Here is a 12390-nt window from a genome sequence, read left to right as displayed (position 1 = left end):
CTACTTACTGTATTAGAAAATTTTTTTTTTTTTTTTTGAGATGGAGTCTTGCTCTGTTACCCAGGCTGGAGTGCAGTGGCGCGATCTCAGCTTTCTGCAAGCTCCGCCTCCCAGGTTCACACCATTCTCCTGCCTCGGCCTCCTTAGTAGCTGGGACTACAGGTGTCCGCCACCGCGCCCAGCTAATTTTTTGTATTTTTAGTAGAAACAGGGTTTCACCGTGGTCTCGATCTCCTGACCTCGTGATCCACCTGCCTCGGCCTCCCAAAGTGCTGAGATTAAAGGCGTGAGCCACCGCGTCCGGCCAAAAAAATCTTTTTAAAAGGCTGAGCACGGTGGCCCACGCCTGTAGTCCCAGCACTTTGGGAGGCTGAGGTAGGTGGATCACCTGAGGTCTCGAGTTCGAGACCAGCCTGGCCAACATGGTGAAACCCCATCTCTACTAAAAATATAAAAAATTAGCCAGGCATGGCGGCAGGTGCCTGTAATCCCAGCTACTTGGGAGGCTGAAGTAGGAGAATGGCTTTACCCAGGGGGAGGGTGGGGGAATGGAGGTTGCAGTGAGCCAAGATCGTGCCATTGCATTCCAGCCTGGGCAACAAGAGCGAAACTCTGTCTTAAAAAAAAAAAAAAAAAAAAAAGGCCGGACGCAGTGGCTCATGCCTGTAATCCTAGCACTTTGGGAGGCCAAGGCGGGTGGATCACCTGAGGTCAGGAGTTTGAGACGAGCCTGGCCAACACGGTGAAATACAAAAATTAGCCAAATGTGTTGGTGCGTGCCTGTAATCCCGGCTATTGGGGAGGCTGAGGCAGGAGAATCATTTGAACCTGGGGGAAGCGGAGGTTGCAGTGAGCCAAGATCACGCCATTGCACTCTAGCCTGGACAAGAGCAAAACTCCCTCTCAAAAAAAAAAAATAACATTTAAAAAAATACAAAAATTAGCTGGGCATGGTGACAAGTGCCTGTAATCCCAGCTACTCAGGAGGCTGAGGCAGCAGAATCCCTTGAACCCAGGAGACGGAGGTTGCAGTAAGGAGAGATTGTGCCACCGCACTCCAGCCTGGGTGATAAGAGACTCTATCTCAAAAACAAAAAAAAAAGGGCTGGGCACGGTGGTTCACACTTGCAATCCCAGCACTCTGGGAGGCTGAGGCGGGCGGATCACAAGGTCAAGAGATCTACACCATCCTGGCCAACAGGTGAAACCCCATCTCTACTAAAAAAAAAAAATATATATATATATATATATACACACACAAAAATTAGCTAGGTGTGGTGGCGCGCACCTGTAGTCCCAGCTAGCCGGGAGGCTGAAGCAGGCGAATCACTTGAACCCGGGAGGTGGGGGTTGCAATGAGCAGAGATCGTGCCACTGCACTCTAGCCTGGCCACAAAGCAAGACTCTGTCTCAAAAAAAAAAAAAAGAAAGAAAGAAAAGAGAAAAAAAAGAAAAAAAGAAGGATAGTGTTGCTTTACACTTTTTATAAATCTCTTTAATGTAGACATTAGCCTAATAGAAGAAGCTGGATTGTCAAATCTCCTGCATTCAGTCTGTTAGGATATGTGGTTTTGATTAAAATCTTTAAAGAAATTTGGCCTTACACAGAAAGAAGGAAGGAGTATTTTAATAACTTTTTCAGAAAACTGTGTCTATTCTTCATTGATATTACACTAAAGCTTGACAAATGAGTTTCTTAAAAGTTGCTATGGGCCAGGCGCAGTGGCTCACGCCTGTAATCCCAGCACTTTGGAAGGCTGAGGCAGGTGGATCACTTGAGGTCAGCAGTTCGAGACCAGTCTCGCTAACGTGGTGAAACCCCATCTCTACTAAGAATACAAAAATTAGCCAGGTGTGGTGGCAGGCACCTGTAATCCCAGCTACTCGGGAGGCTGAAGCAGGAGAATTGCACCACTGCACTCCAGCTTGGGCAACAGAGCAAGACTCTGTTTCAAGGAAAAACATAAATAAAAGTTGCTATGTAGGCCAGATGCGGTGGCTCACGTCTGTAATCCCAGCACTTTGGGAGGCTGAGGTGGGCGATTACAAGGTCAGGAGTTCGAGACTAGCCTGACCAACATGGAGACACCCAGTCTCTATTAAAAATACAAAAATTAGCCGGGTGTGGTGGCACGTGCCTATAATCTCAGCTACTTGGGAGGCTGAGGCAATAGAATTGCTTGAACCCGGGAAGCAGAGGTTGCAGTGACCCAAGATCACGCCACTGTACTCCAGCCTGGGCAACAGACTCGATCTCAAAAAAAAAAAAAAAAAAAAAAAAAAGTTGCTATGTAGGCTGGGCAGTGGCTCAATACCTGTAATCCCAACACTTTAGGAGGTCATGGTAGGAGCACTGCCTGAGCCTAGGAGTTCAAGACCAGGAAGATCCCGTCTCTGGGAAAAAAAAAAAAAAAAATAGCTGGGTGTGGTGGCACATGACTGTGGTCCTAACTACTCGGGAGGCTTATGCAGGAGGATCATTTGAGCCCAGAAGGTGAGGCTGCAATGAGCCGTGATTACATCATCACTGCACTCCAGCCTAGGCAACTGAGGGAGACCATATCGCCAAAAAAATAAAAAATAAAAAAAAAATTGTAAAGCCTCATGCCGGGCATGGTGGCTAATACCTGTAATCCTAGCACTTTGGGAGGCCAGGGCGGGCGAATCACCTGAGGTCAGGAGTTAAAGACCAGCCTAGCCAACATGGCGAAACCCAGATTTTACTAAAACTAGAAAAAATTACACTGGGCGTGGTGGCTCATGCCTGTAATCCCAGCACTTAAGGAGGCTGAGACGGACGGATCACGAGGTCAGAAGTTCGAGCCCAGCCTGACCAACATGGTGAAACCCTGTCTCTACTAAAAATGCAAAAATTAGCTGGGCATGGAGGCGCACGCCTGTAATCCCAGCTACTCGGGAGGCTGAGGCAGGAGAATCGCTTGAACCCAGGAGGCGGAGGTTGCAGTGAGCGAGATCGCACCACCGCACTCCAGCCTGGGCGACAGGGAAAGACTCCATCTCAAAAAAAAAAAAAAAAAAAAAGAAAGAAAGAAAAAATTAACCAGGCGTAGTGGCGGGCGCCTGTAATCCCAGCTACTCGGGAGGCTGGGGTAGCAGAATCACTTGAACCCAGGAGGCAGAGGTTGCAGTGAGCGAGATTGCACCACTGCACTCCAGCCTAGATGACAGGGAAAGACTCCATCTCAAAAAAAAAAAAAAAAGAAAAAATTAACCAGGCGTGGTGGCAGGCGCCTGTAATCCCAGCTACTCGGGAGGCTGGGGTAGCAGAATCGCTTGAACCCAGGAGGCAGAGGTTGCAGTGAGCGAGATTGCACCACTGCACTCCAGCCTGGGCGACAGGGAAAGACTCCATCTCAAAAAAAAAAAAAAAGAAAAAATTAACCAGGCGTGGTGGCGGGCGCCTGTAATCCCAGCTACTCGGGAGGCTGGGGTAGTAGAATCGCTTGAACCCAGGAGGCAGAGGTTGCAGTGAACTGAGATTGCGCCCACTGCACTCCAGCCTAGGCAACAGCAAGACTCCGTCTCAAAAAAAAGTCTCATGCATCCTTCCTATTTCACCACACAGAAAAGTAAAAACATGTGTAATTAAAGGTCTAGATTTAATACTCAGTCATCTGTACTGCCTCCCCTGGACATGTGTAGAACTGGTGGGTCTCATCCCCCAGTGCTGGCTAACAATGGGGAACACAACTCTGGCAGTGCAAGTGTCCACCCAGGGCAGAGGCCAGTGACTTCTTATTTTTTTTGAGATGGAGTCTCGCTCTGTCACCCAGGCTGGAGTGCAGTGGCAAAATCTTGGCTCACTGCAACCTCCACCTCCCAGGTTCAAGCCATTCTCCTGTCTCAGCCTCCTGAGTAGCTGGGACTACAGGCGTGCACCACCACACCCGGCTAATTTTTGTATTTTTAGGAGAGGCGGGGTTTCACCATGTTGGCCAGGCTGATCTGGAACTCCCGACCTCAGGTGATCCGCCCGCCTTGGCCTCCCAAAGTGCTGGGATTACAGGCATGGGCCACCGCATCTGACCTTGTAACTTCTAAATATACTGAAAAAGGTATTGGAGACCCCCAGGGTCTGCAAACAACTTTGAGAATAGCTGACAAGCACTGTCTCAAATATTTCTAACAACTCATTTACAGGCAAGGAGAATGAGGCCTGGAGAGGTTAAGAGACTGGCCCACGGAGGAAGCAGGAGTCATCTTTCCACAAAACTACAGTTCCCCAAAAGCTGAAATCTTGGACAAGGAGCCTACTGCCAAATCTAAGAGTAACAAATTTCAGCAAATAAAAGGAAGTGCCATTTCCAATGGCATCCTCGAATATTCTAAGAGGCAGGGCTGGCAGAATCTATCAATAGGCCTCCAGAGGCCTGCTACTAAGAGCCAGCAATGCTGCTGAGAGTGGCACTGCCTCTGCAGGCTGTGTGACCAGGACCCGGCGGGGGCCCTGCACCTGGAAGCAGAGGGGGTCGGTGGGGGAGGGGTGCTACCAGGAAGCAAGATGTGCATGCTGCCTGCTGGGGGCATGAAGTCAAAGTCCCCTCCTGCCCAAAGCGGCTAGGCCAGCCCTAGGCTGCCTTATCAGCATCGACACATGCCTGGAATGTGGGACTTTGGCAACAACCGTCTCCCTTCGGCCAGCATGGGGCTGATGCCTGGTCCCTGGGGTCTGGTTCACAGTCAGAGGACAACCACCTTGAAGCACCAGAACCTGCACCCCCAGCCCATCTACCAGAAGACAATCTACCAAGAGTCACTGAGAGGAGCTATCCTGCCTGTGTCCCCACACCACCAAGGGCCGTGTCTGAGCACCTCGTTTGTCCACACTCAGAGAATCTCAAGATCTCAGCTCTGGTCCCTGCAACTTCCAGACCATCCCCCACATGGCTCTCCTGGAGGTGTTCGGCAAAGGCACAGGCTGCCGTGGGGCAGAAGATTCCCACATACCAGACAGTAAGGAGCTGCGTGTGACTGGAAGGATGAGGACGACCCAGAGAATGCTCTCCGGCCCCTGGTCCTTGGGGAGGAGTGGGGGACCTGCAGGGGACCGACCACCTTCCCACTCTGGGAGCCAGATTCCCTGGCTTTGTCCAGAGCAGCCATCCCACTACCCCACTCAAAATGAACATCTCAGCTGCCCTCCAGCCCAAGCACTGCGCAGAGTAAGGAGTCCTCACTCCCAAATGTGTCTGAGGCTTTCACACACTTCACCTGGAGCTTCTCCACCCACTTCTTAGATGTATGACTCTAACTTCTCTGAGCCAATTGTACAATGAGGACTGACAAAATGATGAGGACCACACCGGTGTGTTCTGACAACTGAACCGGGCATAGAATGCCCACTGCCAGGCTGAGCCCAGGAACGAGCCCAGGATGAGTGCTTACCCTCTTCACCACTACCTTCCTGGCCTTCTGTCAGAACTCCGTGGGGACCATCCTCCTCCCATCTTCTAAGCCAAGTTCCCTGGTACCAGCCAGACAGAAACTATAATAGCAGCTGCTTCCATAAAGGGGAAGGGCCATGGGGTCCCAGAGAGGGCTGGGGTGAAGGGGCACAAGACCTAGGGCAGGAATCCACCCCCAGATCACTCACTCAGGACAGGACCACCTGGGCCCAGCTACCAAGATGTGCACCACCCCCTTCCTTCTGAGCCCCTTTTCCCATCTCCTCTACTGCCCCTGGCCAGGTTGCTGTCCCATCTCTAAAGGGCAAGACTTCCTACCCAGGATGCTGACCAGAACCACACCCAGGGGCCTACCCGTCCCCTCACATGATAGGCTGCTCCTAGCTGGCAGGAGCCGTCTTATAGCCTCTCTCCCTCAAATACAAACAAAACCCCAGAACAACCTATTGTTCTGTTCCAGCAAAGGCGGCCAGGCCCGGCCAGGCCCCTACCTGAAGCTCTGCCTCCCGTCCCCCTTCAGTCCCCTCCCACTCTTCCTTCTCTGCCCCTATTAGTGGCCTCATATACCTTGCCCAGATAACACAGCCCAAGAAACCAACCTCAGGGACAAATCTCTTCTCTTCCAGGGAGAAGGCAGAGGTCCCAGGAGTCCCAGGGGCCCCCATCATTGGCCACCTCTGCTCAACCCAAACTGCACTATGTGAGGTCCCGCCAGACTACATACAGGCCAACAAGAGCCCAAGAATGCAGCCAGGAAACCAGGCCAGGCAGACTCCAAAAGCCCGTGCTACAGGGTCAGTAGGACCTGCCTACAGCTGAGGGCTATAGGCAGCTCTCCAGAAGACCTCCCAGGAGAAGCCCCCAGTGCACATGGGCTAGGTTCCTCCTGCTGTTCACCCTCTGTGCCCAGTAACTACCCAGGAGCCGGCATGACTGATTCTGCCAACTCATTCACTGGGTAACCGCTCACCCCACCAGGCCCTCAGAGTAAAGCAGTTAGTGAGAACCGCAGGTAAAAGTGCGGGCTACTCATCCCTCCGCCTGTGGATTCTATTATCAACAAAGATGCATCACCTGCTAGAAAAGCGGTGCTCAAACTTGGCTGCACACCAGGTTCACTTCAAAAGCTTCAAGAAAACCTAGTGCCTTGGGCCCACCCCAGACACAGGTATAGCCCAAGGTGAGAACCAGAGCACCAGCAGGCAGGCCTCTGCCAGGCAGCATGGGCAACACGTGCTGGGTGAATGTGCAGCCTGCACTCATCACCCAGAAAAGCCCCACTGTGTCCACACAAGGACAGGCCACCGAAGTCCCAGTCCCCACTCTCCCTCTCCCTTCTCACTTTGTGAATGAGAGCTCACCAACAGCTTACCGTCTTCCGAGTGCTGCGGCCTCACCGCCCGACCCACAGCAGGGGTGAGAGGGCTGCAAAGGCCGTGCAACAGATCCTCCCCCTCAAAGGGGCTCAGGCCTCAGTGTGGTAATGGGAGCGGCCCCTTCCCACACTTGTCAGAGAACCCACCCACCCAGTGGAATGAAGCCGAAGCCCAAGCCACAGGGCAACAGCCCAGGACGGCAGGGGACAAGTCTGTACAGCAGCCACACCCCTGCCAGAGCCAGGAGCTCTTCCATTTCCACAGCAGGCCAACTCTCACCTGGAAGCACCCACCTAACCAAACCCAATCCCTGCCTTCTTTTAGTCACACTGGGAACTGCCACAGGAAGGCTGGGGACTCCACACTCCCTCCTCACCACACCCCCCGTGTGATCACCCTTAAACAGAAAACATGCACCTAAGATCCTATGATGTGCTGCCCACCTCACAAAAAACAGGTGCCTCTAGGTAAGAGGCACCTGGCTGACCCATCCCCGTTCCCTCTCACCATTAGAAGTACCCCCAAGTCCCCCTGTTCTAACACCGAGGCTGCACTCCCACTCTCCACCCACTAACATTACCACAAAAAAAAAAATTGAATAGTCAGAAGGAGGGGCTCCCCAAAGCCTGGCCACCTTCCCGAGGGTCCCAAGCAGTTTCTTGGAGTCCCTCTCCCCACTCAGTCCTGCCACAACCCTCTCAGGCGGTCTGGCCCTTCCCTCCTGAACTGTGGCGGGCTGGAACCAGCTCCCAGCCTTTCCTCCCTTATCAAGCTCACTGGGGGCCCACACACAGCTCCCACCCCCACCAGCTTTTCTTGCTTTGCCACTCCCAGCTAAAACTGGGCTCAAGGCAAGCAAGCCTGCAGTCCCTCAGTCCCTCGGGGCCCGGCCCCTCCTCAGAGCCCTCCCCCAGCCCAGGTCCCTAACCCTTAGGGCAAGGCCCCTCCCAGCAGGAAGCGAACCCTGGCGGTGCCAGGCAGAGTCAAACTGGAAGGGCTGGTTCAGAAGCCCCTAAATGGGAGCCAGGACCTCTCTTAGGGAGGGGGCTTTCAGCCCCTCTCCTCCCTAGTGGGATCTCAAATCTCTCCAGACACCACACTATATGGGCCTCCACAGGCGGTGGAGTCAAAGGCATTTACCCTCCAGCCCCCAGCAAGCTACTTAACTTCCAAAAGCAGCTCCTTCCCTCCTCCAGAGGAGACCGGGCCGCGTGCTGAACTGCAAGCGCCCCTATCACCCCGCCCAGGCAAGTCTGTGAGCGCCAGAAAGCAGGGGCCAACACGACTTGGTCTAAACCTAGGGGGCCAGGCACTGAGTTTGTGCTCAGAAAATGTGGCGGAATGAATAAAAAGCTTGAAAAACAGCCGCATACATGCCTGACTGGCAGTGGGGTCTCCCAAGCGGGCTTCCCAGCTCACACAGTATCCGTGGGTCCGCGTCCTCAGTGCTCTCCAGCTGTCTCCACTGCCACCCTCTACCCTACCACTGCCTTTTAAAACCCAGCAACAGTCACTTCCTGGTTAAAACCCCTCCCCTCCAGGCTAACCCCAACCCACATGGCATCCAGGGTTCTCAGCCAGCCGACGGCCGGCTCCTCCCACACCACCGCTATGCCCTCTGCGCTCCGCTAGATGCCAGCCCTTATCTCCCCATCTTATAATCATTTGTTGAGTGTCTGCCTTCCCTAGGCTGAGCTCCAGAAAACAGCGATACATGAATGTAAACTCCAGTTCTGTTCCCATTGTAGAAACGAGGCAGGAGAGTCAATCACTGCTCAAGGTCATGACGGGAGTAAATGGCAGAGCCAGCAATGCACTACAGACTTTGCGACCAAGTCCAGTTCCCCTCTCACTACCCCACAGGGGTCCCTCCTAGGCCAGGCTTGGAGGAGACAAGAAGGGAGGAACCCAATGTGTTCTTTCTTCCCGCGGTGAAAGCTGCCTCCCAGGCCAGCAAGAGCAGCCCAGGAAGAAGCGCCCCACTCTCCCAGGGATCAGGTACTGGGGGCAGCGGGCAAGACAAAGTATGGGGTGGGGCTGACTGCTCCAGGCCAACAGACCAAGCAATAAGGTTGGAACCACAAGTCCCCTGGGTAAACTGAACTTTATTCCTTCCTCACGGCTCTCACTCTCCAGAACTGCCCCGCCAGCTCTTCTCCAGGGGCTAGCTGCTGATTAAATGGCACTTCCCCCACCCGTCAGATCTGACCCCGCAAACAATAAGGACTTGAGGAAGGCAGCAGGCTATCAGCTAAATAATGCAAAACCCTGTTGCTCCTCGTCCACAACAGCTGACTTCAAGTGGATGGGAGGCTGCGCTTATTAACAAAATGAGAAATCTGATCTACGGAAAGAAAACACTACATGAGGATTAATCCACGACTGCAGCTTGTGGAGAAGGCTGGGCTGCTGGCCAAGACCAAGGATCGAGGATGGGATCGTGCCTACCTGTCCCCAGAGCAGGTATCATGCAGCACAACAGGACTCATCACCCCTGACCCACCTGCGCCTTCTCTTCTCCTTCCAGCAACTTCGACAATCATTTCGGTTTTGCTTTAATTAAAGGCCTGACTCCCTCGGGCTGCTTCTTCCTCTACACAGAGGCAGCAACCAGAGGGAGATTTTTCTTTTCAGGAATCGGTCGTAAAAACTCAGTGACTAATCTACAAGTTCCAACAACTGGCAGAAAAACACCGCAGGGAGAGGTTGCTGGGCACACAGCAGCACTCAAGAGCCAACTGGCCAGAGAAGCTGGGCCACAGGCACTCTATTCACAACCTCCCTCCCCCAGCCCTGCCGACCCACCTGAGAGCTCTGACCTCCCAAGGCAGGCAGCTGGGGAGCCTCTTCTCAGCCTTCCAAGTCTACTGCTTGTCCTATGGGACCTAGAGATCTTCACAATCTCAATGGCATAAGACGGAACGTTCACTTCCAGGCAACAATCCTGGGCCACAGGACTCAGTTCAGCCCCCAAGTATCAGACTCCCAGCCCCGTTCTTGGTGTTCAGAGCCCACTAAACCAGCAGTCTCGCCACACAGCTTTGTCTCCAGAGGCCAGCTCATCTGCCTTTTTTTCACACTACTCCAGCAACCCTGCTCCACCAAGCATGCACACTCTCCTTGACACAGGGCTCCAGACCAACCACATGGCCTGTGCTCCTGAAAATGTCTGCCTGAAGGCCCAGGGAGTCCAGACACCGGCAGATGAGAATGGAGGAAAAGAAGCAAAGCCACAAGCCAGGAAGCAATAAATGCTAGACCCAGAAAGGCCTTAGGTTTGAGTGACCCAGCCCCATTCCTCCATCCTGGATCCTTGGAGGACAGCCCCAAGTTCAGCCTAGGAACTCCCAAGTCTCCTCCACTACCTGCCAGCTCTCCGACAGCGCAAGAGACACAGCAATCCCCACATCAGTCAACAACCCACCGCCACAGGATTCCTATGGGCAAGGCTCTGCCCCTCCCCCCAGCACATATGTCAGAGGGGTGGCTTCCCTGGGTTACACCCCTCCTGCTGCTGGGGGAGTGGGGGGTCGGAAACATAGCTTTCCAGATGTGCTTGGCAACTCCTACTAGAAAAGACTAGAGGTGTAGGGGACAGGAGAAGACATGGATAAATAACTTTAACACCGCTCCAACCCATCCGGCTCAGCACTGGGCTCCCTTACACAGGCAGACCCAGGCAGTTCTGGGTGGGGCCGTTGGTAGCATTATCTGGCCTCATTCCCTCCTCTCCGCAAGTCACTGCCCCCCAGGGAGAGGCATTCCCCCCCACCACGCACACACCCAGGCCTGTGTGAATATGAACCATCTTGGAAGATAAACAGAGAGTGACAAGCTGGGGCCCCTCAGCCCCCTCCCTCAGCCAGCCGGTCCCTTCCCCCTGCCAGCCGACCCCCTCCCCCAAGCCCATCTCTCTTCCTGCCAAGCGGCTGCCTACAGGAGAGGTCTGGGGGCAGGGCAGCGAGCCCACCAGCCGCAGAGCCCGGCCCTCTGGGAGCGGCCCCTCCAGGCCCGCCCCTGCCCCTGCCGTGGCCAATCTTCCCGCGGGGAGGAGGCAAGAGAAGAGGAGACCGCAGACAGTGCAGGACCGCAGTCCTGGAAATCGCAAAATCCTCTAGCGAGGGGGCGGCCGCGGGCGCAGGGCCGTTTGCATAATGGGAGCCCTCCCGCCTGTCAGGCAGCGCAGCTCGCCCGACGCTGTTCGGATTAGATTGCTAATGAAAAGGCACAAAGAGCCGGCGCCCGCTCGCCCGCCGACCCCCGCTCCGCAGACCCGCGCCGCCTGGGCCTGGCGCGGCCCCCTGGGCTTTGTGCCCCGGGTGCCCCACCGCCCGCGCCCCTCCGGGCATCTGGCCCACAAAGCCCGGGCCTGCCAGGGGTCCCGCGTGCGCCCCAGCCCAGGCCCGCCAGACGCTAGCGCGTCCCCCACGCGCGCAGTCCCACGTCGCCCGGGCGCGCGCGCGTCCACGCCCCTCTCCCCGGGGACGCGCCAGGCCCGCGGCCCCCGCCCGCGCCCTGCGCCCCGCGCCCCCCGCCCCCCAAGGCCGCCGCTCACCTCGTGTGCGTCGGCGGCGGCGCTCCGCCCGCCGGCCGGCCGGCCCTACCAGCGGCCCTTGTCCTCAGCGCCCGGCTCGCGCCGCACGCGCCCGCCCCGTCCGCCTGCCGCCGGCCCGGCTCGGCTCCCCGCCTAGCGCGCCCCGAGCGCCGCTCACAGCCGCCCGCCCAGCGCCATCTTGGAAGCTTGTGACGTCGGCGCCGCCCGCTCACCCCTGACCCACATCTGAATGGGCGAGCGGCGGGGCGGGGCCGGGGGGCAGCTGGGGGCGTGGTCTGTGAGCAGGGGCGGGGCCTGTGGGGGCGGGGCCGGGGCCGGCGAGAGGTCCGAGCACTAGGCGGGGCGGGCTGCCGGGGTCCGGCGCCGTGGGGGAGGGGTGCGCGAGAGGAGCCGGGGACCCAGACCCCGGACATCTAACCGGACTCCGACCTCAAGCGCCAGGGCAGGACCGCGACCTCGCCGCCGAAATATCCGGACCGCATACCCGCCCCCTGGACAGGGACCCTGGCCCCCCCCACAGGCTTACGCCCACCCCCTCAAATTCGGGTGGACTTACCCCCTTTTAGGCCTACCCTGATCCCTAGGAGCCCCGAATTAGGAACCTCTATCGGCCTACGCGCCCCCTCCCCGACCCCTTTGCGACCCCTGCTCGACGCTCCCTGCGGTTGCCCGAGGCTCAAAGGCGCAACCAGCAGTGACTGCAAGCTCGAGGGTCTGGGCTCCTGGGGAAGCTCGGGCTGGTTGGGTGCAAAAGAGAAGGGGCGCCCCTCCCCTGACCCCAGCGCCCCTCGGGCCCCCGCGGGCGCACCCCCGCGAACCCTACCTGCTCCGAGGGCGCAGAGGACCCAGCACGCTGCGCTCAGCCAGCCCCTTCCGGTGGCCGCAGCCCCTCGCAGGCCCCAGGGGTCAAGCGCCTGCCCGAGCCGGCCCACCAGGACCCGGGCTCCCGGCCGCCATGCAGATGGCTTTCCCAGGGGCTGGGCTGGCCTGAGCCGCCACTGCTTCTCTAGGGAGCTAGTTAATGGACCTCTCT

At 56.4% G+C, this 12390-nt stretch overlaps 1 protein-coding gene across 3 annotated transcripts in view; it reads right to left on the bottom strand.

Annotated features, from left to right (window-relative positions):
* Window positions 1–12390, bottom strand: part of HIC2 (HIC ZBTB transcriptional repressor 2) — a 35755-nt gene extending 23365 nt beyond the window's left edge. Inside the window, exon 1 of one of the 3 annotated variants that reach the window (XM_054469078.2) lies at window positions 12181–12390. The gene's annotated coding sequence lies outside the window, so the exon portion shown is untranslated. Of the gene's footprint in view, window positions 1–11357; window positions 11548–12180 lie in introns of those variants that run through there. The other 2 variants (XM_054469079.2, XM_054469080.2) reach the window with 2 other exon arrangements.

The sequence above is a fragment of the Pongo pygmaeus genome, chromosome 23 (genome assembly GCF_028885625.2).
Source record: "Pongo pygmaeus isolate AG05252 chromosome 23, NHGRI_mPonPyg2-v2.0_pri, whole genome shotgun sequence".
Lineage (NCBI taxonomy): Eukaryota > Metazoa > Chordata > Mammalia > Primates > Hominidae > Pongo > Pongo pygmaeus.
This window is presented reverse-complemented; position numbering and strand designations above follow the sequence as displayed.